This window comes from Tachypleus tridentatus, unplaced genomic scaffold (genome assembly GCF_004210375.1).
Source record: "Tachypleus tridentatus isolate NWPU-2018 unplaced genomic scaffold, ASM421037v1 Hic_cluster_2, whole genome shotgun sequence".
Classification (NCBI taxonomy): Eukaryota; Metazoa; Arthropoda; class Merostomata; order Xiphosura; family Limulidae; genus Tachypleus; species Tachypleus tridentatus.
Genome location: NW_027467782.1, coordinates 3,768,315 through 3,793,632, shown reverse-complemented (window position 1 = coordinate 3,793,632; position 25,318 = coordinate 3,768,315). Strand labels below are relative to the sequence as shown.

The following is a 25,318-nucleotide window of genomic DNA, read 5'->3' as shown; positions in this document are numbered from 1 at the left end:
TACTTCCAACATGGGATTCTCATTAATCTTTTGTGAGGAAGTAAGTACTTTGTATCAAAAGCTATTATTTTCATATACAGAAAATGTATTTATGATAGGTAATATCCTCTTTTCACACTTCTCTAGTGCTGTCATGTTTTGCCAAACTTTGAAGTGATAGTTCAGTAGAGGAGTGTAGAGGGAGTCACATGAGCATGCCATGCTTATATTGGTGAGGAGGTGATGCATGATTATTTGCATGAGCAACATGATCTAATATTACAGTTCCAATAGGGGGAATCAGAAGACTTGTGGCATGTGTAAAGAAGAAGTGTGTATATAGGGACAGCACTGAATCAGAATAGATAGTCTTGTGACTGGATGTCAGTGTCTATCATAAATACATTTTCAGTATAGGAATATTATAACTATTCTCAGTAGAACCTTTTTTTTTGTAAAATGCAATCACTTTGTTACTGAGCTGCAAAATATTACCATTTGGACCTTGCAGTGACATCATAAGGTTGTTGAGCTGAGTAAAATATTAGCTTGATAGCACAGTGCTATAAGCCACTTTTCATCCATAAAATGTACTACTAATGTAGGGCTACAATCTAATAGAAAAATACAAAATTATTTTTCATTTGTATAATGTAACTGAATACTTTCCTTTTAGACAACCAGCACACCTCTGTATGTATCAGAAGTCATTGTAGACGGATCACATTTCTACAACAAATAATGGAAAGCCACCTGCTGTCAAAAGTCAAAGCTATTTGTTTCTTAGAATTTACATACTTTCAGGGACTTTTAGCACTTTTTTTTGCTTCAGGTTGCATAGTTTTAGGTGTGTAACCTCTCTATCTGTTATTTTTCAGCATACAATTAACCTCTGCTTGTTCCATGACTGGCCCAGTTTTCCCATGTTTTTTTGCTGCTATATTACTCACTAGCAGTGAAGTTCAGCCAGCAGTTTTCAAACTTGTTCATTTTTAAATTTGTTCAGATGTAATATATATGCTCTCATAGTCCTAGTTACAAATCCCTCCCTTCACTAACCACCAATCCCCCACCCTGGGGCCACACATCACAGTTTGAACACCATGGTTCTTGCTTCCTGTTATTGGTTATCCATTCTTTTCACAATCAATGGCTGTGTGCTCCTTAGAAATATAAAATCTATCTGAAATGTGCTTTCAGATGAGTAGATGTTAGCTTTGTGCTGCATGTTTGCTGCCTCATTGTACATTAATATAGGCTACATAGATTTTGGGCTTTGTTGTTCATTCGTGTATTTGTCTTACATACATGCCCACACCTTGTGTGTCAGTGGTAAATTTTGTAACTTACAATGTTTAAAATTGGATTTTGATACCTATAATGGACAGAGCACAGATAACTCATTTTATAACAACCTCATTATCATATGCTGAATCTACAAGAATGAATTCGCCTTGACATCTGTGAGTGTAAAGCAAACAATTGTCTTGCAGTTAACTGTATCTAAAACACTGGTCTTTGTAAAGACTTCTATAAAAACTCAGAAATATAAGTGAGGTATGAAGAAAAGTACCTGTTTTTATAACACCACTGTTTATAAATGTATCAATAATGATAAACAGAAAACTTACTCTGTGTACATGGCATTTATGTCACCATATGCACTTCATAAAGGTTTTATGAAGAAGGTATTCAGTACTGTTTATGTATTATCAAATATTGGAAGTATAGTTGTAACATGCTTTGATAGAAGATCATACATTTAATTCTTATATTGACTGATTTAGCCACATCCATCTAACATGCTTTGATAGAAGATCATACATTTAATTCTTATATTGACTGATTTAGCCACATCCATCTAACATGCTTTGATAGAAGATCATACATTTAATTCTTATATTGACTGATTTAGCCACATCCATCTAACATGCTTTGATAGAAGATCATACATTTAATTCTTATATTGACTGATTTAGCCACATCCATCTAACATGCTTTGATAGAAGATCATACATTTAATTCTTATATTGACTGATTTAGCCACATCCATCTAACATGCTTTGATAGAGATCATACATTTAATTCATATATTGACTGATTTAGCCACATCCATCTAACATGCTTTGATAGAAGATCATACATTTAATTCTTATATTGACTGATTTAGCCACATCCATCTAACATGCTTTGATAGAAGATCATACATTTAATTCTTATATTGACTGATTTAGCCACATCCATCTAACATGCTTTGATAGAAGATCATACATTTAATTCATATATTGACTGATTTAGCCACATCCATCTAACATGCTTTGATAGAAGATCATACATTTAATTCTTATATTGACTGATTTAGCCACATCCATCTAACATGCTTTGATAGAAGATCATACATTTAATTCATATATTGACTGATTTAGCCACATCCATCTAACATGCTTATATACATTGTTTGTAATCTTTATTGTTTTGACTCCCCCATAAATTAATGGGAGCATTACATATAGCACAGTGAATAAGAGTTTATTATTGACACCCTTATATATTATGAGTTTGTTTTATAAATAAATCATTGTTTGTAATTGCATTTGATGATGAGTAATATGATGTCTTTTCCTACAATTTATGACTATTGTATAAATAAATAAAATTAACTTTAGTAAAACTATTCTTATAGCAGTTTTCAAACATAGAAATGCTACAACTAAGTAACTTACTAAGTAATCACATAGACAATTTATAATAGACAGGGTAACTTTGTTTCACAATTTATGGAGGAGAAAGAATGGAATAAACTAGTACTTTCTAGGCATGTGATCATTAATGCAGTGGATGTCAATGTTACACGTTGTAGCGTGAATCAGTTTGGCATTGTTAAATAAAATTTGATTGGCTGTATAATAGTTCTGGTTACTTACCATAAAGTAATATCTTTTTTTATGAAAGGGTAGAGTTTTATGGGGTTTTTTTCCACACTTTATTTTGTCCAATATTTAATAAAACTCATAAAACTACTTTCATTTAAAGAGTGTGGGATTAATCTGTGAACTTGATTGTGCTCATCACGAATGCTTAAGGAAGATGTGTAGCTGCTTATAATCATCTACAAGAACTAATGTAGTGTGTTATAAAGAATAGCATGATTATAAAATGAATCATTTTGACTGATTAAAAAGTACAATAAACAGTAAATGAATTTTATGAATGAACTATGCATGTATTGTTATAAGAAATTGAAAAAGACCATGGAAAATTAAGAATATGAGTTCTGTATGTTAGTTTGAATTTAAGTGCTTTATATGTTGAACATAATGTGGGATGGCATAATAAAATAGTGTGTATATACATGTATTTTTTGTACATTTGTCAGGTTGTTAACCTAGTCCTAAATGATCTGTTAGGGAACAAAGACTTTGCATATGGAATTCTAGATGCGTTGTGGGTAAGTTGAATATGTTTTTGATTATAGATTGAATCCAAATTGTAAAGTTTCTGGTGTAGTACAGTACTTCTTCTTACATGTATAACTATTTTCATTCAGTGCTGCCTTCTGTGTGCAGAAATGTTTGTCATGCCATAATCCTTGAACTTCCATGTGGCTCAACTGTGTCTGGCATGTAAGTTGTCATGTAAACTCCCAATAGGAGTGTGACACACCCTCCTGACTCCCTTTACAATGAACTGTTACTTCTTATTAGACAGTGATTGAGTGCAGATGTTTTCAGTTGTTAACTCTTTTCCTTCAAGTATTAATTCCATTTCTTTTGTGAAGTAATGATTAACTTGATTTGCTACAGTTAATTGTTTCTGTAGTCGTTTGCAGAGATAATTTACCTTTGTTTATTAATTTTGTTTTCTCTTTTTTGAATTCTTCATGGTTTAATATGACTTCTTAAGTTTGTTTTACAATTTCTGAAATTATTATTGTTGCTTTGAGCACCATTACTGTTTTCAGGTCTGAGTGTCTCAACTGAGGGTTTCCTAGTTGTAAACTGTTGGGAGATTGGTTGTTATAAGAGGTGTCTTTTTCTCCTAACAGTGTTTGTTTTTTCCTGCAATGCAAACGCCACACTGGTACGTCCCTTCACACCATCATTTGAGTGTTGGACTGTTGTATGTGTGGGTGGTTGTGGATTTGCTCTTTTGCTTCTTTTAGTAGATTGGTTAGGCATGTGTATAATACTGTTCTACTAACCTTGAGATAAAGATGGTGGGGATCCTCCTCAATCACAAGTCAGAAATAGTAATCCTGATGCTGCTTGGGTTTGGACTGGAGTTGATGAGCCACTTGCCTTAGCGACTCAACACATTTTGAGCACATTCCTCACATATCTGATTGTAAATGGTTCTTGTCTAGTCTTTCTTCATGGGGACTGAGATTCCAGTGTATTGTTGTTTGGATTCAAACTCACTTAGTGTTTCTTTCTTTCTTTCCCATTTGATTGTGCTCTTCTCACTTTCCACCCATATATGTGACACCTGTTTCCACACTTTGCATAGTGTATACCTGGTACAGAAGTGGTGTGGTTTCCCATGTGTGTTCCTTGTTGGGATCACACTTATGGTGTCTGTCATATGCTTTTGAAGGATACTTATTTCTATCATTGTCACTGGACTCTCTGCCTATTCTAGTTACACATTTTAGTGGAAGTAATGCATGGGTACAACATTGGGTGTAGAATATACCTGTAACAGAAGTTGTGTGGTCTCCTACATAGGATCTTCTACTTTGAGGATCTCCTGTTTTTTTGCATGTTCTTCAGAAGCTTATGATGGATGCTTCTTTTTTCTTGTATCAGTCAAGAAAAATTACTTGTTGAGTGTGAGATTCTAGCTGTATATGTGAGAAGAATATATTGAAAATATATATCCTATAGATACTTGATTGTGTGGTTTGTGAAAGTTGAAGACTTGTGGCATGCAAAGAATTTTGCATATAGAGGGTAGCACTGAACCATATTGCTATATTTGAGAGAGGAGATAAATACCTATCGCAAATATATTTTCATTACAGGAAATGTATAACTTGGAAGAAATAGTTTATTGCAGATTTGTTTACCTAACTCTAAAACCAGTTATGAATTAATGTCACATTACTCAAACCTTCTGAATTTTTCTTGTTGCTTAAATTGAGTACTGTTACATCATAATGTCTCAAATTAATGCAAGTATGTTTGTAAAAGTGAAGTTAGATTGACTTTTGGTTTAAGTCATAATGGACAATTTCTAAAGTGAGTTTCACAGCTTGTAATAACAGATATAGAGAAGAAATAAATTGTCTTATTGAATGGCATTCTGAAGTTATTGAATCTGTCTTGTGGACTTTGATGAAAAGGAGAATTATTTAATCCTTTAGCTACTGGCTCGGTATTATATACGACTTCACCTTCAAATTTGCACATGTTAAGTATTTGAACTATAACTTTTGTTATTGCATGTGTATCTTCACAAAATGTGGTAGACTTTTACTAAATATTACAAGTATTTTGTATACAAAAAAATCAAACTTTTTAATGAAATATCTTTACTAAAGATTTGCTTGTGAAAATAGGGTGCAAAGTGATTTCATGTTATGACTGAAAAAAACTACTCTTCATTGCCAAAATCTCAAATCTTTTTGCATAATCTCTTAAAACCTCCTAAATACATCTCAAACGTGATGTCATTGTGTTTGTTGCCTTACATTCAAAATTTTATTGAAAGACTATTTTATGAATTTAGGTCAATAAATTTGGAATCACATTGTAGATTATAATTCAAACTTTAATACTATGTACATACATAAGTTAATTTCTTAATTTAAAGGTTAAATATTTAAAGAACCTGAATATAGATTTCAGTGAGTCGTGTAGTATTTTCAATGCAGCATTGGTTAAAATCAGATGACTGTGATCCCAAAATACTAAGTCTATAGTTTCATACTAATTAGAAACTCAAATTATTAATATTATCAGGCTAGAATGAAAAATGAGAACCTTATATCTTTTTATTTTGCTGAGATACGACTTGCATACTGAATCAAACCTAGTGGCTTCTTTCACCATATGGTTCGTTATGTACACTTACTTCAAAATGATATGTGAATAACCAATCAGAAGTTTAGAATATCCTCCAGAGTAATTTACTCAGCTCTTTTAATCTGTAACAAAGCTGCCACATTCTTTCAAACCAAAATTTCAAGAAGATAGGTTGTGTCTTTAGTCTGATTGAAATTTCATATTTTACTAAATCTAAATAAATTTTAGGTACTAAGCTTAATAAATTACAGTTAAATTCTATGGTATCAGTTTAGTTATTTATGATGTTTTGGTAATTTAACTGTATATATATATATATATATATATATGTGTGTGTGTGTGTGTGTGTGTGTGTGTGTGTGTGTGTGTGTAGAAAACCTGAAAAAAAATTTTGTTTGATATCCTTCATATGCAAAATTTTAAAAGACTTAGAGCAGCAACTGAGTACAAAAATTGTAGCAAGAAGAGATAATTGTTTGCTTTACTTCTTTATTTTTTATCATTCAATATTTAAGAAAAATAAGCTCCATAACTTATTTCTAAATAGTAATTAGTTATGAGTATAATGTACAATAATTGAAATGTGACTGTATTATAAAATATTAGTCCACTAAAATGCAGCCAAGACAGGAAAGACTAAAGGTCAGTTTTATATTACTGTCTTTTTGTGTTATAATATGTAGTCATTCTAGCATGAAAAACTTCATTTACATTTATTTCCAAAGTTTTTATGATGGTTGCGAGGTTGGTCAAATGACAGATCACACATAATTAGAGTAGAGAAAATAACATAAAACAAAGTCTCGCTGAAAATAAGTGTTTGAAAGTACTTAGGAGGTTTTAGAGATTGTGAAAATAATATCTGAGATTTTTAAACAAAGAATAATTTTTTTTAATCATAACATGAAATCAGTTTGCACTCAGATTCACAAAGAATCTTTAATAAAAATTAAAAAATCTGATATCTTTGTACACAAAATATTTGTAATCTTTACCAAATTTTGTGAAGATACATGCTGCATCAAAAGTTATAGTGCAAATACTTAATGTGTGCAGTTGTATAGATGAACTTGTATATCACACTGAACCCATAGCAAAATGGTTAACCTGATGTGAATAATAATATTCAGTGGTAAGGTTTCTGCTTTTTAAGTTAGATGCGTGTTTTATACTAAGTAAGTATTAGTGCTATGTAGAGATACACTCTAGATATTTATGTTAGGATATGTATACGTATTTTTTTTTTTGTTGTTGTTGTGTGTGGTGGGAAGAAACTTGCTCGGTATGTAACTTTTCATTTGTATGCTTTCTAATATACTGAGATTCTCTTTTTTATTTTCCGCAAAAAAATGTTATGTGAGTGATTTTTAATAGTTACTGTTGATATCTTTCCTTGCATGTGTAGGACCACCAGCCTGTCTACATATAAATAAAGATTAATACTTGATAGTCAAGTAAAATAAAATCAGTAGGAAAAACTGCATTAAAAACAAACCCAAATAAAAATAAAAAATGCTGCAGTTTATCTTGCTTACACTCAAGTGTTAGTACCTTATTATTATTATTACATTTTCTTTACTTTGGAGAGCAGTCACCTTCCCACAACAGTTTGCAGGTAGTAAAGGATGATACAGATGTGAGACATTATGGGCTTGAGTACTCACATCTTGCTCTCCTAATTTTTATTTATTTTGATTATTTTATTATTATTTATTTATGTATTTCTTTTTGTGAAACTCACAGTTGAGTTTGAAACTGACAATTCATTTATCCCCATCACAGTGTGGGTCCTACTTTTTCAGTCACCTCTGAGACCTATGATACATTTTATATCCTATGTCTGTACCATAGGGATTCTTCTGATTTGTTCAGTTTTTTATATTTGTTTATTAGAAAATATATACTTACACACACACACAAACACTGGAATAAAAATATTTTATCAGATGTTTGTCAATGGTTGGTATTAAGTGTTATTAACTATTGTCAGCTGTATTTTCATATCCTATTAAATGAAATCTCAAAATGAAACATAACCACCTTGTCATATATTTATATTACAGTACTTTTGATAATATAGTATATATGTAATCCCCCAAAAGAACAGTGAATTAACAATGAGTGTTTTGTGATGAGAAATTCACTTGAATTTCACTTCTCAAAACTCTTTTTTTAACCTAAAGAAGGTTAAGGCTTAAGAAGGTTGAAATGTTGTTCTCTACTTTATTTTAATAAAAGTTTTAATACCCATACCAGCCATCTTAAGATAAATTTTAACAATGAGTGTGCTTATCTAACAGTTTAACTTCAATGGTTTTTACATGAACAAAATTTGTTATTTATCATATACATTTATTTTCTCAGATGGAGATGCTGGAGGTTCCTTGATTTATTCTTTGCTGATGTTAGCATTAGAAAACAATTGTCCAGTCCAGCTGCTTAGACAGGTATGTAACTGTGAACATTATAAAAAACCAGCTTTATGAATTGGGTTAATTTATACTTTAGATGGTATTTCTCTGTGTAGCTGTGTGTTGACAGCTGGGCCAAGAGAATTCTTCTTGATCAGTATTTAACTCATTAATGTTATTGTACAAATTGTAGATTTATTATGGGCAAAATATTGAACAGTGGTAGATGAAAACAAATTATTTGCAGTATTTTAAGGTTGTTTTTTGTGTGCAAAATAAATAAGAAATTAAGTATGAAATTTAAAATATGAACATGGTCACTTTTGATTAAAAGGATTTTTATTTTAAATTTAAATAGTCAAAGTAAATCATATATTGTCATAATTTATATTTCATTTTTAATTATATACTGAATTTTACGATTTTGATCTTTTGAATAAAAATTTTAAATATTTTACTACTAAGAAGAGAATTAGACTATATACTATCATAATTTATATTTCATTTTTAATTATATACTGAATTTTACGATTTTGATATTTGAATAAAAATTTTAAATAATTTGCTACTAAGAAGAGAATTAATTTTATTTAAACATAATAAAATGGTGACAATGGTATTACTCTTTCTTATTCTAAGTAACTCCTATATTTGAAATATGCTTAATATAAATTAATTTAGTACATAAAGACAACATTATATTTTGTTTTTAAACTTTTGAAACTAAACATTTTCATTCTGAAATATATAAAATAAAAATAACGTTTTCTTCAGGTATTACACTTAATTCATCACAATATTAAATATAAATGTGAAGCCTATTTGATTTACTAATTGTCATTGAGTTATAGAAAATCCTATATGAATATAGCTTCTCTTTAGTTAGTAAAATACAAATCAAAATACTACATATAAGTTCATCATTTAATTAAAATTGTTTGAAAAGTGTAATTTTACTAATTCCTCCTTTTTGTATATTCTGGTTTGTAATCATTTTATTGTTCACTTTTGGATTGTATATTTTTTCTACATTGTGTATGTTCTCTTGTTTTCATTTAACACCAAGGATCAAACTTATGAGCAATGCATTTATGGAAAATACATTCTTTATGCACATAAATTAATAATAGTAACATGAAATGAATGTTCTTATTTTATGAAATTTACGTGCAAGAATGGTCATAGAACATATTGAATAATAATAACAAAGAATATGGTAATTAAATTATGATAAAAGAGTCATGCATAACTCTGATTTTTGTAAGTCCTGTTTATAACTGTTTGAAATGTGCACAACAGATATCATGGATTAATGTTATAACAGGATTATTTCCACACATTCTTGGAAGGTCAGTGACATTGGAGTCAGTTATTGTTGTAACTAGAGAAAGGGGTTTGGTAGAGAAATACAAATTTTACTAATTGTAATCATAGTAATGGTAGATCTTAAAACAGCTTAACTTCTGTACCAACAGATGCTTTGAAATATTAATAGTAAAATATTTATTTCATCCTCAAAATTTAAACCAGACAGAGTGATACTTCTAGAACTTAAGAACATTTATGTGATGAACAGTTCATATTGTTTCTGTAATTAGTGTATATATTTTGAAGACAATCATAAAAACCTGTTGGTTTAATTGATTCTCAGGTTTTTAAGGCAAAAATGAAATTCAGAGTTATCAATCAAGTTAAAAACTTATTTTAATAAAACAACTTCTGTGTCATATTCTTATTGGAAAGTTCAAAGTTGAGCCATAGCACTGCCAATGGTGAGCTAGGTTGTGTTAATAATCTTTGTTTGTGTAATATTATACAACAAGTTTTTATAGTTGTCGAAATAACTTTTCATGTAATCAGTTTAAGTACAAGGTATTTATAATTTTGTTCATAAACTTGTGGGTCATCAGAAAGAAAAATTGTTGTTTAGAATGCTCTTTTACCAGGTTAATAATGACTACATCATGTTGTTGTTCCTTCCAATTTAAAAGTTGATAAGTTAAAAAAAATTCAAGCATAAATTACAAGTAGTCAAATTATAATCTTAACTGTGTGTGTTTATGGATTTTGACATTTGGGTCAGTTTTGAGTTGTTTAGATTAAAATAATATTGAAACATCCAATACTTTAGTATCAAATAAATAAATTTTGCTTTTACTCAGGTGCTCTAATTTGTATAATTTGTTATTAAATTTTTTTTAATTTGGATATAATTTTTACTACAGACTATGGTGTGTGCAAATCAGATCAAAATAGGCTTTATCTGCATTCTTTGACATTGGCAAGGAAACCTCGAGTATAATGTAAGAATTCTTTTTTGTAGTAGTATTAAAATTAGTGTTGATATGCAAGGTAGATTTTTAATTACTATACACAGGTATTTTATTGCAAATTCAATGTAGCTATAAGATGTTGCTTGTAGTATTACATCTCAGATTTTAGAGAAGTATTATTACTGTAAGTAATTACTCACAACAACTCGTTCCATAACTCAATGATCCTGTTAGAAAAATGAAATTACCTTAAATGTAATTCATTTGGTCCATTCCAAGACCTAATCTGTTCTCCTTTTAAGTTATCATCAGAGTATAGCTCAACAAAATAAGATGAAAGATCTTACCCTGCCCTATAAAGTAATCCTTCCATCCCTGGAATAATCCTAGTTGAACACATTTCATTAAGTCAGTATCTTGGATAACAAGACCAAAATTGTTCACTTGGAATGCCAAGTGAGACTTAACATAAGGAGGTATCTTTTTAAATCGTTTAATTGTGATGTTTTAAAATACATCATAAATTATATTCGCTATATTTATAGCAACAAAGAAGTACTTTTTTGAATGGCTTGTGTGAATTGTTTTCTACCATGTAAAGACCTTTTTCTTTATTCATGCTTTGAGCTAGTTTCCATCTTTATTGAATGTGTGATCTAATTTAAGTCAAATGAATTATCCTGTACTTATTGTATTTAAATATCATTTAACAAACATTTGTTCAACTTACCATTTTACTTAGTTCATTCTGTAATACCTCAGAATCTTCAATACAGTTAGATGTACCCAAAGATTAATTTCACCAACAAATTAAGATAAATTGCTAATTATACACTTAAAAGATAACTCAAGCATTAATCCCTGAAGTACTTCTAGAAACTAAAACAGCACCAGTTGGTATAGAAATTCTGAACCACTCCAATAAATTTTCTCTCTGTTACATTCTATATGATTCCATTAAATGTGTAAAATTAAAATCTTCCATGATTATTGAATCAGTTTTCTTATCAGTAACAATTTTGATCTCATCATATAATATACCATATGTATTCAACATCGTGACCAGTGTTTTATATTTTCAATCCTAACAGGTTACAGTTCATGTCAGAAAAACACATTCATTCCTTTTAGTAATTGTCCCTATTACAACATCACATCCTAATGCAGCTGGCTGCCTCCATACTGCCTCTCAATTTGGCACTTGGATGTTAAGAGTTAAGATGTGTCCAGTTTTTTTTGTTTTTTTTTTATTGCTTGCATGAAACCTTTCAACATCAATTTTTATTTGATACTGAATGATAAGAGTTATCAGTTTAGGCAGGGAACTGTGAAGCCACACATGTGGCTGCTCATTCCAATGTATTGTTGTTAGGCCCAGTAAATCATTAACTTATTCGTTTTTCAAATAGATCTGTTTGTTGTAGGTCTATTATTAGTGGTTTTGAGTAGACATTTTCGGTGTGTTCACTCACTGATGATATACATACATATATATCATAAAAAAATAATAATTGTTTTTCTACATTGTATCAAATAAATCAACCTGTATCATGAACCTGTGTTTAGACCGAATATATGTCTGATGGTTTGTAAAAGGAACTCAATAGGCCTTTTCTTAAAATAGTCTTTGTCTGATTATTTTGGTACAGTTTGATAAAACACACTGATATCACTGCAGCAATCACCCCTTGTCAGCAGCTAGTTCAACCTTATCTTGAGAAAATGCAATCAGACAAGCCCATGACTCTTCTTCTGGGTGGTGATGTCCAAACCATGATGAAAATTGTGCTCATGTATCTTAGGATGGCTGGTTCGGGTGTTAAAACTTTTATTAAAATAAAGTAGAGAACAACGTTTAAACCTTCTTAGGTCATGTAAATAAATGTTTTAATATCCACAGGGGCTGCCTTGAGATACATTTTTACTTCAAGTAAGTTTCTTGTCATCACAAAAAACTGCTCAATCTTGTTGTGAAACCAGATATATAGAAAACATTGAATACAAAGCTCAAATTGGATTGATATAAATTGCAGGAAGATGATCTCTTGGCTTATAATAAAATCAGCATTAGGTTTTCTTCAACAAGGCTTCTTTCTTAACTAGAACTAAGTGACAAGCACAAAAATGGTGTTCAGAATACAGTATAGAACAGAATTACTAGCAATGGCCAAGACGTTTTTGAAAAGTGCTAATTATAATAAACTGTAGTAAGAGACAATATCTGCTTTTTCCCAGCAAGTCTTGCTGTTGTAAAGTGTTACATTTCTTAAAGGAAATTGAATAGGATTCTCAACTCCTTTGTTGAATTTGACAGAGTTAAAATAAACACTGATGAAATCACAAAACAGTTTACTCAGTTTCTTCACAATGAGTTCATGGCTAATTTCAGTACATTTAGTGATTTCAACTTGGAGAATAAAAGAGCAGATGCATTTTTTGGAAAAGCACTTTATAAAGTATCCAAATTTGTAGAGTGTGATGGAAGATTCTTTCTGTCTTGTCACATGGACAAACTAGTTTGGAGACTGGAATCTCAGTGAACTCCAAGGTGAGAATGTCCTAAGCAAAAGGATACACACAACACAAAAACTAGTTTGTGATGCTAATAAGCATGCTGTAAGTCTAGATCATTCTGCAAATTATTATATTTGTGAAAGGGGTGAGAAAAGCATTTGGAAACAGAAAAGTTACAATTTAAACAAAAGTAAAAATTGGTAGAAAAGTGAGAAAACCTAGATTAACTGAAAAAAGAAAAAAACGATTGTACTTTGACATACAAATCCAAGAAGTCTCAAGTGATGAAAAATGTGAAACCTGCAGCAGTAGAGATGAAACTGAATCTATTCTGAAAGGTCATTAAGAGAAAAACCATGATTGGATCAAGTCAAAGAAGAAATGGAAATGTGACACAGACTGGGACATTGATCTTTTTGTGCATAGAATATTTATGTCAGTGAAAATTATTCCAAACATTTGTGAAATTGAAAACATGGCTTGGACAGTTGATGTTTTATTGATACATATAATATATTTTATTAAATAATTAAAAATACACCAAAATAGTTTCTGAATACTATCTTTATTTATTTTGCAAATTAAGCTCTTAACATTAATACTGTGTACTCATTTGTCAATTTAAAGCACAATTATAATCATATTGTTAAAATGGTAGCTTTCCTGGCCCTTGAAACCCAAAAGAAAGTCTTTATAAAGTTCTGGAATTTGTTCTGCCAAGTTTTATCCATTGATAAAACTCATCATTCTTTATCCTCTGTTGTTTCCATTCTTATCCCTTCTCTTCTTTCTTATATTTGTCTAAGGCAATGTCAAACCTTTTAGGCAAAGTTACTGTCAAAAGGATTTATCACCCTCTCCCAAGATTTTATTTTCATCTGTTTCTCATATCCCGTAGCACTGGGGGATTTGGTCATCATTCTGTCCCATGTTTCTAGACCTTCCTGAGTTTATAGTGATGAATTTTCTCACTTCTCAGTGTTCTTTTTTGTTTGAAACTTTGGATGACCAAGATTGATGTTTCTTCATATTCCCATTTTTTGCAGCATCCATATTTTGTTGTTAGTTGAGTTAAGAAAGTTGAAAATGACAGCAGGTAGAGTTACTAGTTTTGTCACAAATATAAATGGGAAGTAATTATAAATATCTGAAAATAAGTTGTCTAATAAAAAATTTATAATTACTGTTATAAGGTAAAAACCTGTCAAGTAACATAGAATTGAGAAAAATAAAGACAGCTGTATGTTTCACAAGTATTTGCAAAACAAACTTGTCTTTGCTTTTGTCAATTCTGTAATTATGGAGTTTCTCCAAACATTAATAGTTTCAGTTCTTAATCATATATTAAGTGATATGTTACTTCTTTACACATGTATACAAAATGTGACTTGTCATAGATTTTTGTATTAGCTATGGAAACATTTATTTAGTTATAGGCAGGTTATTAATTAACTATTGTGTTTTCTTTCTTTGAACATAGGGTGTATTCATTCATCTGCAAATCTGTTACTTTTGGTGGTTACTAGGTGTGTATAAATTTGATATATAATGTTTAGTAATTATTTGTATACTCTAGTTCTTATTAACAGATAAATAATTGTTTGAATTTATAATATTTAATATTTGTAATGAAAGACAAGGGGTATATATACTTTCACACTAACAACAAACTAATTTGCTATAAAAATTACATCAAGGTGCAGGAACATAAATTTAGCCAAAACCAGTTTATCAAATGTAAAGTGTGTAAGACAGAAAACATGTGAGCAGTGATACATCTGAATTTCAGTTTGTATTGAACAAACAACTGTGAGTAGTTTGCTACAAGACTGTTACAAGTATATATTTGGTGCATTAACATGTCTTAAGAAGCTCTGTTATGTTTTAAATAAAAATATAATTTCTAAGTTCTTGTTAGCTTACTGCCTTAAGGAAGTTTAACTGTTTTATTATAATTGCACAAAGTTGTTTTTTAGTAAAAAGGATTTTAGTTTTTGTCATAAGCATTTGATAGCATGACAAGTGGTGAATATCAGTACGTAGATATAATATACTTTAAACTTGATGTTATTTCTTGAAACTTTGTAATAGAAAAAAAAATAGTTGAAAAATCATTTGTTTTTCTTTAATTCATTCATAAAATCTAAATGGAAAATTGAAAAATGTGGCCATAAGAAAGAAAGAAACATATCAGGAATTTAAAATTTACTGAAAATACTATATCTTTCTTTTCTCAAAATTAAGTTTTGTCAACTCTTAGTTTAGTTCAGCAACACTTTCACAATTAGCTTTTTTCTCTGTTCAGAAGTCTGAAACAATATATGATACTAGGATGTATTTTATTAGAATAAGATATTTATGTTTGTTTATATACTAAGAAATAAAATTTTGATCACTTAAAATATTATTAGAAATAAAAAATGAATCATGAAGCGAGGTGCTTAAGTTTAACTCTTTCAACCTGGCTATTCTTTACTATGGATGATGGAGAGTTTGTTATACCAGTTACTATGGCATGAAAACTTAGCCAATAATCTATATCTTAATAGTATGTAAGTTTTAAGTTCTAATTCTGTAAGGAAATATGTTTTGAAATATCCTGAATTCCCCTAGTGTTACACAGTAACATATTTTCTCTTTTTTATGTAAAAGTCTATGGTTGGTCGTGGCTTAGTGGTTTGTGTAACACCAGTTAATGGCAGTTACGAAACAATGTTTCTCCAGACTTTGGGAACATAGTTGCACTCTAAGAATCATGGTCTCTACTTGGTCTTATATCAATAGACCATTAGTAGATACTGTGTATTAGCTGTCTTCTGTCATGTAAAAGTTAGGGACAGATAGTTTAGATAACCTCTGTTTAGCTTTCAAAAATATATAAAATTAAAAATAAAATGAATAAGCAATGTCTATTAAAACCCTTTTTACAACTTTTAGTTAAAAGGTAGGAAACCAGTTGAGTCTTAATAAAAGTTATGTTTTCAGATTTTTAAAAAAAATGTCACCATTCTAGCTACTTGAGTTTTTAAGAGATCATAGTCATTAATAAATGTATATGTATGTATCTTGTTGTACATAGTTAATTCTCTTGACTCAGTTGCAGTATTCATGCTGACATGTAGTTTACAGATTTAATACCATTCTTATCATGTTGGCCAGTTGTTAATGAATTCACTAGTTACATCCTGTTATCACAAAATCTGCTCCATACCTTTGCTTTGTACGTTTATTACAAGAGTATCAGTTGAAAAGAATAACCTGAAACTTTGCTGTTGACCAGCTGCTTTCCTCTTTATCTGTCAGTTTCAAAATTAGGGACATATATATTTGCTGTGCTTGAAAATGTTTAAGACTGGAACAACAATTTTTAATCTCCTCATCAAGACTTGAATTCTAAGTTTGATCTCAGTTTTTTGCAAATGTTAAATGCTTTTTCTGACTTTTGTCCTATAGGTAATATAGTTTAATTTTTTTTGTTGGAACAAATGTTAAACAGCTTTTATTAAATTCAGGTACTCCAATTTATAAATTGTACTCCTTTCCAGGCCAATTCAATTGAACAAAATTAAAATAAGGTAGCTGCTGTAGGATTTTAAAATCATACCCTTAACTGTATGTAAGAAAAATTAATTGTTAGTTTTTACATACAAATGTTATCAGTGTTTGTTATTATTACCTGTTGTAACGTTTGTTATCAGTCACCTGTTGTAACATTTGTTATCAGTCACCTGTTGTAACGTTTGTTATCAGTCACCTGTTGTAACGTTTATTATTAGTTACCTGCTGTAACGTTTGTTATCAGTCACCTGTTGTAACATTTGTTATCAGTCACCTGTTGTAACATTTGTTATTAGTGACCTGTTGTAACGTTTGTTATTAGTCACCTGTTGTAACATTTGTTATTAGTCACCTGTTGTAACGTTTGTTATCAGTCACCTGTTGTAACGTTTATTATTAGTTACCTGCTGTAATGTTTGTTATCAGTCACCTGTTGTAACATTTGTTATCAGTCACCTGTTGTAACATTTGTTATTAGTCACCTGTTGTAACGTTTGTTATTAGTCACCTGTTGTAACATTTGTTATTAGTCACCTGTTGTAACGTTTGTTATCAGTCACCTGTTGTAACATTTGTTATCAGTCACCTGTTGTAACATTTGTTATTAGTCACCTGTTGTAACATTTGTTATTAGTCACCTGTTGTAACATTTGTTATTAGTCACCTGTTGTAACATTTGTTATTAGTCACCTGTTGTAACATTTATTATTAGTTACCTGCTGTAACTAGATAATTTTAAAAATAATTATTATGTTGTGTAAATACTATTTATGTATTAATAATATTGAATAATTTTATAGTTGTTTCTGTTACAACTATCAGACAAAAGAGCTTACCACAAGTTTTGGAGAATCACTCATCTTCTGTGTAAAGACAATGTGATATTAACTACAATATTAATGATATTTGTGGTTAATTGTTTTCTGGGAAGGTTGTAGGCTCACAAGTAATATGATGGATAAATAGTTTAGAAAAATGTATTAAAAGGGTACATGTGGTTCATGGACACTTAGTAATTAGAGGATTAAAAATTATCATTTTTCTTAAATTATCCTTTCATTTATTTCACCTCATGGATAGGCCATTTGGCATAGTTTGTATTAAGATATGACAAACAGTGCAACAATATGATAATTTTGAGCTTTCTTAATATATCTTCACAATGCCTGGCAAAATTTTGTTAAAGATTACAAATAATTTGCAAACCGAAAATAATATTATTTTAATTAAAGGTTCTTTATTTTTGTATTCTAGTTATTTGCACTCAGATTTTGAATATTTTGAGTGTTATCATCAACATATTGTGCAATGAAATATTTAAAATTAAAAGTAGAAAAATATACATACATTTTAACTTTTCATCAAAGGATGTTATATTCTTAATAGTAAGTTTTTACTTTGTCACAAAATTTAATATTTTGATGTTTTAGAATCCAAAGAAATTTATTTCTCTTTCCTTCCAGTGTCTCCTAAGTAGCTTGAACAAAGACTCTGTAAACAGAACAATTAATCTAGCTTCTCTCTGTGTACTTGCTATATCTAACTCACAGCTAGAAAATCTAACAGTTAAAACTTTGTGAAATTGTTCATCAAACTGAATTTTAAGATTTCTCCTTTAAGGTTTGTTTTTAAATAAAGAAATTAAAACATAGATAATATAAAACTTTGGACTAGAATGTAAACTGTGATACTAACTTCATTGATAATAAGATTGCTTTATTAATTTTGGAATGTTAGAACATAAATTTTTATGATGTGCACAGTATAAGGGTGCCTGTAATTATAAGGTTAATGTGTTTTTATATATTTATATTTAAGTTACACAAATTTCTGTAAAACTTTATGCTTATGTTATGTAACAAAGAGAGGTTTGTGTTGGAGGCAGAAGATGTGATTTCTCATGACAGGTTAAGTCAGCTAAGTTTTAATATGCAGACACTAGTCTTTGTTAAGATAACATTAAATTTGTCAATAAAACCCTTAAAATGTTCAAAAACATATGCGGTGTGTACCACGTTTCACATTTACAATTCTATCAGCTTATGTTTTCATATGTGGTATAATTTGCTTTTAGGGGTGGGTGTATATATGCATAAATTTACACACACTACTATTTATATTTATAAGCAACACATTATTTTTAAGTGCATTATAAGTGTAAATGTGTGAATTCCTTTGTTATAAATATCTATTTGGATCTATGAATTTAATTTTGAATAAAAGTCACACCAGCCAACTTGTTTTTATTTTCACTTTCTAAAGTCTAAAAGGTTTTGGTGTACTTATTACTAACTGCTTGGACATTCTGAGTTTAAATTTCCTCTCAAGTGATTCAACAACACATTTGGAAAAGGGAAAACAAATATTGAGAGCTTTTTTCATGTATACTTTTGTCACCCTATGATCTGTTGAAGACTGCACTTGTTTTAATAAGTTCTAAATTGTTCAAGCATTTTTGTAGGTTTGTTCACTCGTAGTTTTGTCAATGAATGCTTATTCTCAGTTTCTTGTAAGTACAAGATGAGTGAACTTTAAAGATAGTAGAAATTATTTTCCTAATTCAGTCACAAATTTGTTTACTGTCTGTGAAGTATACATATTTCATTACATTATTTACATAGAAGCACCATTCCTGTGTACTGGATAAAAGGGACAGTATATAAAAAACACACACACATTTATACAATAAAATATTGTTAAGTTCTGTTGAGAAGTCCTCACTAGTGTGTAATAAGATACTCATTATATGATTAAAAACTTTATTTTTAATTACAGACATATCAGTTATACTTTGTAGTTATTGTTTAGTATACATTATAATTTCAAGTTTAACATCTCTCCTTTGTATTATGTTGTACTAATGATTTAAAGCTGGAGACAGTCTACATGTTACCTACAAATACATGAATGAACACATGGAATTTAACTAGGAGTAGATATCACTTAAATAATCTAGCTGAGTCCTTGTATCCAGTTATACAATGAGAATAACAACTACCCCATATTTCTTGAAAAGTTTAAATAAAAATTCTCAACTCCAGATTATGGAGCTTTTATTAAAGAAAGCCTCTAATAACATCAACCCCTTCATATTTAATCATTAACAGTTTCTCGTTGTTTTTATTTGGTTGCTATTATTATTTTAAAAGATGCAATATTTGTACTTATCTTTGATCCTTTCTTTATAATATCTTCTCTTAAAAATATTGAATCTGTGTATGTATTATGTTTATTGTACCTATCATTATATTGTTACACTTAATAATGTTTATTTTTAAGTTAATCAGAATATTGTGATCCAACTGTTTCAGGTTTTAATGTTGGTGTTGGAGTTTTAAGGCAATACTGTAATGAAAGATGTATTTTGATATTACTGTGTTTTTAATATTTATTATAAAATTTTATTTCTGCTTGTTGAATCAGATGCAAAACTTGATTTGTTTTGAAGCTGTTGACTAAATGTCCAGTATATCTTTGTTTTTATAGAAACTAGAACATAAACTATTGGTATATATATCTTTATGACTCATAACACACATTTGTCATGTATTGTAAAACTTATTACATTGTTGATGTACCCATGAAATAAAATATCTCTAATATTAAAATTAATCTTTTATATTAGGTGTCTAACTCTCAGAGCTTATGGGAAACTATCATGTTGGAGAAAAACAATGTTGTTTGCTGTAGAACTGCTTGTAAGTGTATCCTTTCAATATTAATTATATTAAAATTTTCCTAATGCTCAAAACTCCTTATGAACAACCACATTTAGGTTAACACATGTATCTAGTATTTTTACCTAAATATAATTTATATGTAAATTTGTATGCTCATTTAACAGGACCAATGCATTCCCAAGTGAGAACACAAGTTAAAATAGTTACTAAATTTGCTTTGAGCACAACATGACAGTTACTGAGAGAATACTTGCTATCATACACAAAACTGCTATTTCGCTCACATTTCAGTCTATCAGATTTACATGCCACTAGCCTTGTGCTAAATCCTATCTAAAGTTGTGTGTTTAATGTGGACCATGAAGGTGCATGATGACATCATGAAACAATAGTTCTCCAACAAAAGGAGGGCAACACAACATACATGTGCAGTAAATTCCCCTATATGCTTGCACTCGTGATAACTTCATTCATTTCCTCAGCAGACCTGTTAAAACTTTTTTGAGTTGAATTGGATGAGATTTTTATTTCTTTATGAAACATTGATATGCTTTTTTTTGGTTGTTGTTGTTGTTACAAAAGCTTTAATTTTTGTCCTGAATTTTCAAGGAATAATTACTTCAAATATGTCTTGTATGGGCGATGTGTTATGCACACAAGTTTTATTTATACTTTGTTTATTATGGAATAGGTTACTACCATTGTACAGCATTTTGTGGGGAAGCTTGTTTATTGTGGAGGAGGTTGCTACCATGGTACAGCATTTTGTGGAATCCATCATGCATCATATTGCTTTCATTCTCTTCAACCTGTGTGTTGTGATCATCATGTTCTTTGCTCAATGATTATAATCCTTGTGATTATTTAATGCTTTCTACCTCACCTGACAGTAGGGTTCATGCTGATTCCTCTTTTTGAATAGCTTTGCATGTGTTCCCACATGCCTTGACCTTCACACTTCCATGTCCTAACTTACAACTGTTTGTTCTTTCCCTTTTTTAGATTATCTGTTTTTGAGATCTGTATCTGCTTAGAGAGTGAACCCTTCTCCTCTGTTTAGCTCTTTAGTTCCCAGTTTTTGCAATTTTTTTCTGCACCCTTCTATGGTATTTTTCCTTTCTATACTTTATGTCTGAGGTACTTCATTGTGCTTCAGAATGATTTTTAGAGATTTATTCCCCTCGTTTGACCATGATGACCTGTACCCTGTTTGATTCATGATGATGAGAAAACCCACTTGTAGAGAAAAATGTATATGTTAAAATGGCTGGTATGGGTTGAGAAAATTCTATGTAGAGGAGCGAACAACATAGAGTTTTCTCAACCCATACCAGCCATTTTACATATATATTGTACCCTACTTACTTAGTTCTACTGTTGAGACCTGTTTGGTCAGGATACACTCCTTACCATTGCATGACTACCTACTTCTTATCCTTTTTTTGACCTGATGTCTTTAGTGGTGTTCTTAATTCTCTGGAGTCCATGGGCCAAAGCAGCTTGGCATCAGCCTTATTTACTTTTTCTGATTTCTCATCTTTCACAGCCTTGCTGTTCCTTGACAGGCTCAGTCTATTCTAATATATTTGTTTCACCTCTAAAACTTTCCCCTTCTTCCTGTCCTCCCACTACTCAGTGTCAGATTTGTTGCATTTCTTGTCAGCAACTATCCTGTTTGGTCATGCCCAATAGACACACATCTGTTTGTCACTCTTATGCACTTACATGTTAATTCTACAAGTTCTCATCCACCTTCTTTCTTTCCACTTCATTTTTCTCTTCTCATTTTATTTTCTACTCCTTCAGACCCACAATCTATCTTTGTTTTCAAGGATGTGATAAAGATCTTGTGGCCAAAGATACTGTCAAGGAAGTATAAAACTTTTTTTGGGTTTTACTTTTGTCTCTTTGTGCTCCTTAAGAAGACCATGGGCTGGTGTCCAGTAACACCTATTGTCCTTCAACTGATCTTTGGCTGTTCCATAATTTTAGATAGAAGATTTCTTTTCTCTCCATTGGCCATTTTCACCTGAACTGTGGACGACCACATCCTGATTGCTCCATCGTCTAGACATTTGATACAGTTTGTTCATCACAATTGTGTTTTTCAATTTTATGCTCTTCCCTTCAGCACAATTCTTGCTCCTCATATGTTAAATTGAATGAGGAAGACCCTCACGTGCAACCTTTACAGCATGGAACTGAGATTCCATTTCTACATTGAAGAGTAGCTCCTCTTAATCCATTTCCAGCTGGGGTAACACAGTGAAAAGATCTGTATTCAACCTTCACCTATCACATAAAGAATATACACTAAAATACTTCATTTTAGTTTTCTACCTCAACTTTTGTTATTAACAACACCAGTATCACATACCATATTCTACAAAAATAGAAAGCCCAACCACAATGTTTTGCATAGAATATTCTTAGCCAACTACAACTTTGATCTCCAGTATTATGAGCTATTAGGGGATTATTACCATTACTACTGAAGAGAGTATGATTGCTTGCATTTTTATAGGTGTTGCACTTTAAATTTATTACATAACAACCAACTACAGTGCAGTTCATTTTCATATAATTATTTCCAAAACTTTAGACTGTAAAAATATTATCATTACTACCAAACAAAGGTAAAGAAAGATCACTGTTTGTATTCTGAAGACTCACATAAAGACTAGCTAATTTTTAGCTTGCTATTAAAATTACAGCAATTGCACTCCACAATTTGCAAGCAAAGGAGAAAAGGCTAAGCTCGGCTGAGATGGTAGTTGAAGAAGACACCATGGTATTCTAAATAGTAGGCTCCTCTAAATGAAGAAAGGTGTCTCATGTGTGATAGAGAATAGCATATTGCTGTATTCCATTAGGATCTCACTTGTGTGTGATAGAGAATAGCATATTGCTGTATTCCATTAGGATCTCACTTGTGTGTGATAGAGAATAGTATATTGCTGTATTCCATTAGGATCTCACTTGTGTGTGATAGAGAATAGCATATTGCTGTATTCCATTAGGATCTCACTTGTGTGTGATAGAGAACAGCATATTGCTGTATTCCATAAGGATCTCACTTGTGTGTGATAGAGAATAGTATATTGCTGTATTCCATTAGGATCTCACTTGTGTGTGATAGAGAATAGCATATTGCTGTATTCCATTAGGATCTCACTTGTGTGTGATAGAGAATAGCATATTGCTGTATTCCATTAGGATCTCACTTGTGTGTGATAGAAAATAGCATATTGCTGTATTCCATTAGGATCTCACTTGTGTGTGATAGAAAATAGCATATTGCTGTATTACATTAGGATCTCACGACCCACGTTCTTCAAACAGATTTATCACTGCTGAGAATATGAAAGGGAAATACAAACTTCTCTCTTCATTTTGACTTGTTTGAAAATATATACTGGAAATAAGAACTTCGATAAATGTCTTGGCGTACCAAAAATGATATACCAAATATTGTACTGGGGATTAAAGATGTAAGTCTCAAACTGAGGGTTCACCTTGAAGATTTACAAAAACAACGTACTCAAAAACTGTTTACAGCATTACAAGAAACATTTCTCAAAACTGCTGATACTGTTTCCATTCGGCAGTTTTCTCTGTACAGAAATGACAGGTTGTGTGATGGTCGAGTACATGGAGGGGTGGCACTGTTGGTTGATCAACACGTGCCCACCCTGTCTTTGTCACTCAACACACCCTTGGAGGCTGTAGCCATCCGTATCTCCTTGGGTCATACCATCACTGTTTGTTCTCTGTACCTGTCCCCTGGAAAGACATATGATCAATCAGATCTGGATGCTCTCGTTGAACAATTGCCATCTCCGTTTCTAATCCTAGGGGATTTTAATGGACATCATCCCCTCTGGGGAAGTGCTATTATTGATGGGAGGGGCCGATCTGTAGAGCGGATGCTCTCTGATCACAATCTTTCTCTTTTCAATACTGGTTCTTCCACTTACTTTCATGCACCTAGTCAGTCCTTTACCGCTATTGATCTCTCAGTTTGCTCCCCTTCATTATTTTCCCATTTTTCATGGAGGGTTGACAGTAATCCACTAGGCAGTGATCATTTTCCAATCCTTATAAGAGAGACTGGCGTGGTCGATGCCACCCTACCCGCGTGCCCGGTGGAAGCTGGATCAGGCAGACTGGTCCACTTTCACTGCTCTCGCAGAACTTGATCCTGCCATCGTAAATCAGCCATCAATAGACGACTGTGTAGCAGCGGTAACTGACTGTATTACACATGCAGCTGCTCAGTGTATTCCTAAAACCTCGACACGTTTTCCACGATATCCTCGTCCGTGGTGGAATCCTGCTTGCCACTTAGCACGGAAGGCTCAAAAGCGGGCCTGGGATACTTTTCGTAGATATCCCACACTTTCAAACCGGGTTGCTTTCCAACGGGCCGTGCACATGCTAGGTGGGTAAGACGTCACAGCCAGAAGGAATCTTGGATTAAGTTCACAACCAGTATATCTTCTACCACCAGTTCCAAGATCATATGGGACAGGATTCGAAAGGTTAATGGACACTACAATTCTATCCCCTCTCGATCTTACTCTCTGATGGTCAGGAGGTGACTGATGTTCGAACATCGCTAACACTCTAGGTGAAAGCTTTTGCCGGTATCTAGCACTTCTGCTTGTTTCTCCACCTTCCTGGCCATCAAGACTCGGGCGGAGCGATCACCTCTTTCCTTTCGAACTAACTGTTTCTTTTACTATAATCGTCCTTTTACCCTGGTGGAACTAAAAATGGCCCTTCATCGGTCTGCCAGTACGTCTGTTGGACCTGATGATATTCATTATGACATGCTGCACCATTTATCTCCTGCTTCTCTTAATGTCCTTCTGATTGTT

General features: G+C 31.3%; 1 long non-coding RNA gene across 9 annotated transcripts in view; it reads left to right on the top strand.

The window, feature by feature from the left end:
* The first annotated feature begins 2,320 nt into the window (after window positions 1-2,320).
* The window catches only part of LOC143243379 (uncharacterized), a 169,995-nt gene continuing 146,997 nt past the window's right edge, over window positions 2,321-25,318 (top strand). For 5 of the 9 annotated variants that reach the window (XR_013024386.1, XR_013024388.1, XR_013024384.1 and 2 more), the window contains exons 1-3: window positions 2,321-3,427; window positions 8,367-8,449; window positions 10,639-10,716. This is a non-coding gene — a long non-coding RNA (uncharacterized LOC143243379). The remainder of the gene's footprint in view (window positions 3,428-8,366; window positions 8,450-10,638; window positions 10,717-25,318) is intronic. The other 4 variants (XR_013024381.1, XR_013024380.1, XR_013024385.1 and 1 more) reach the window with 3 other exon arrangements.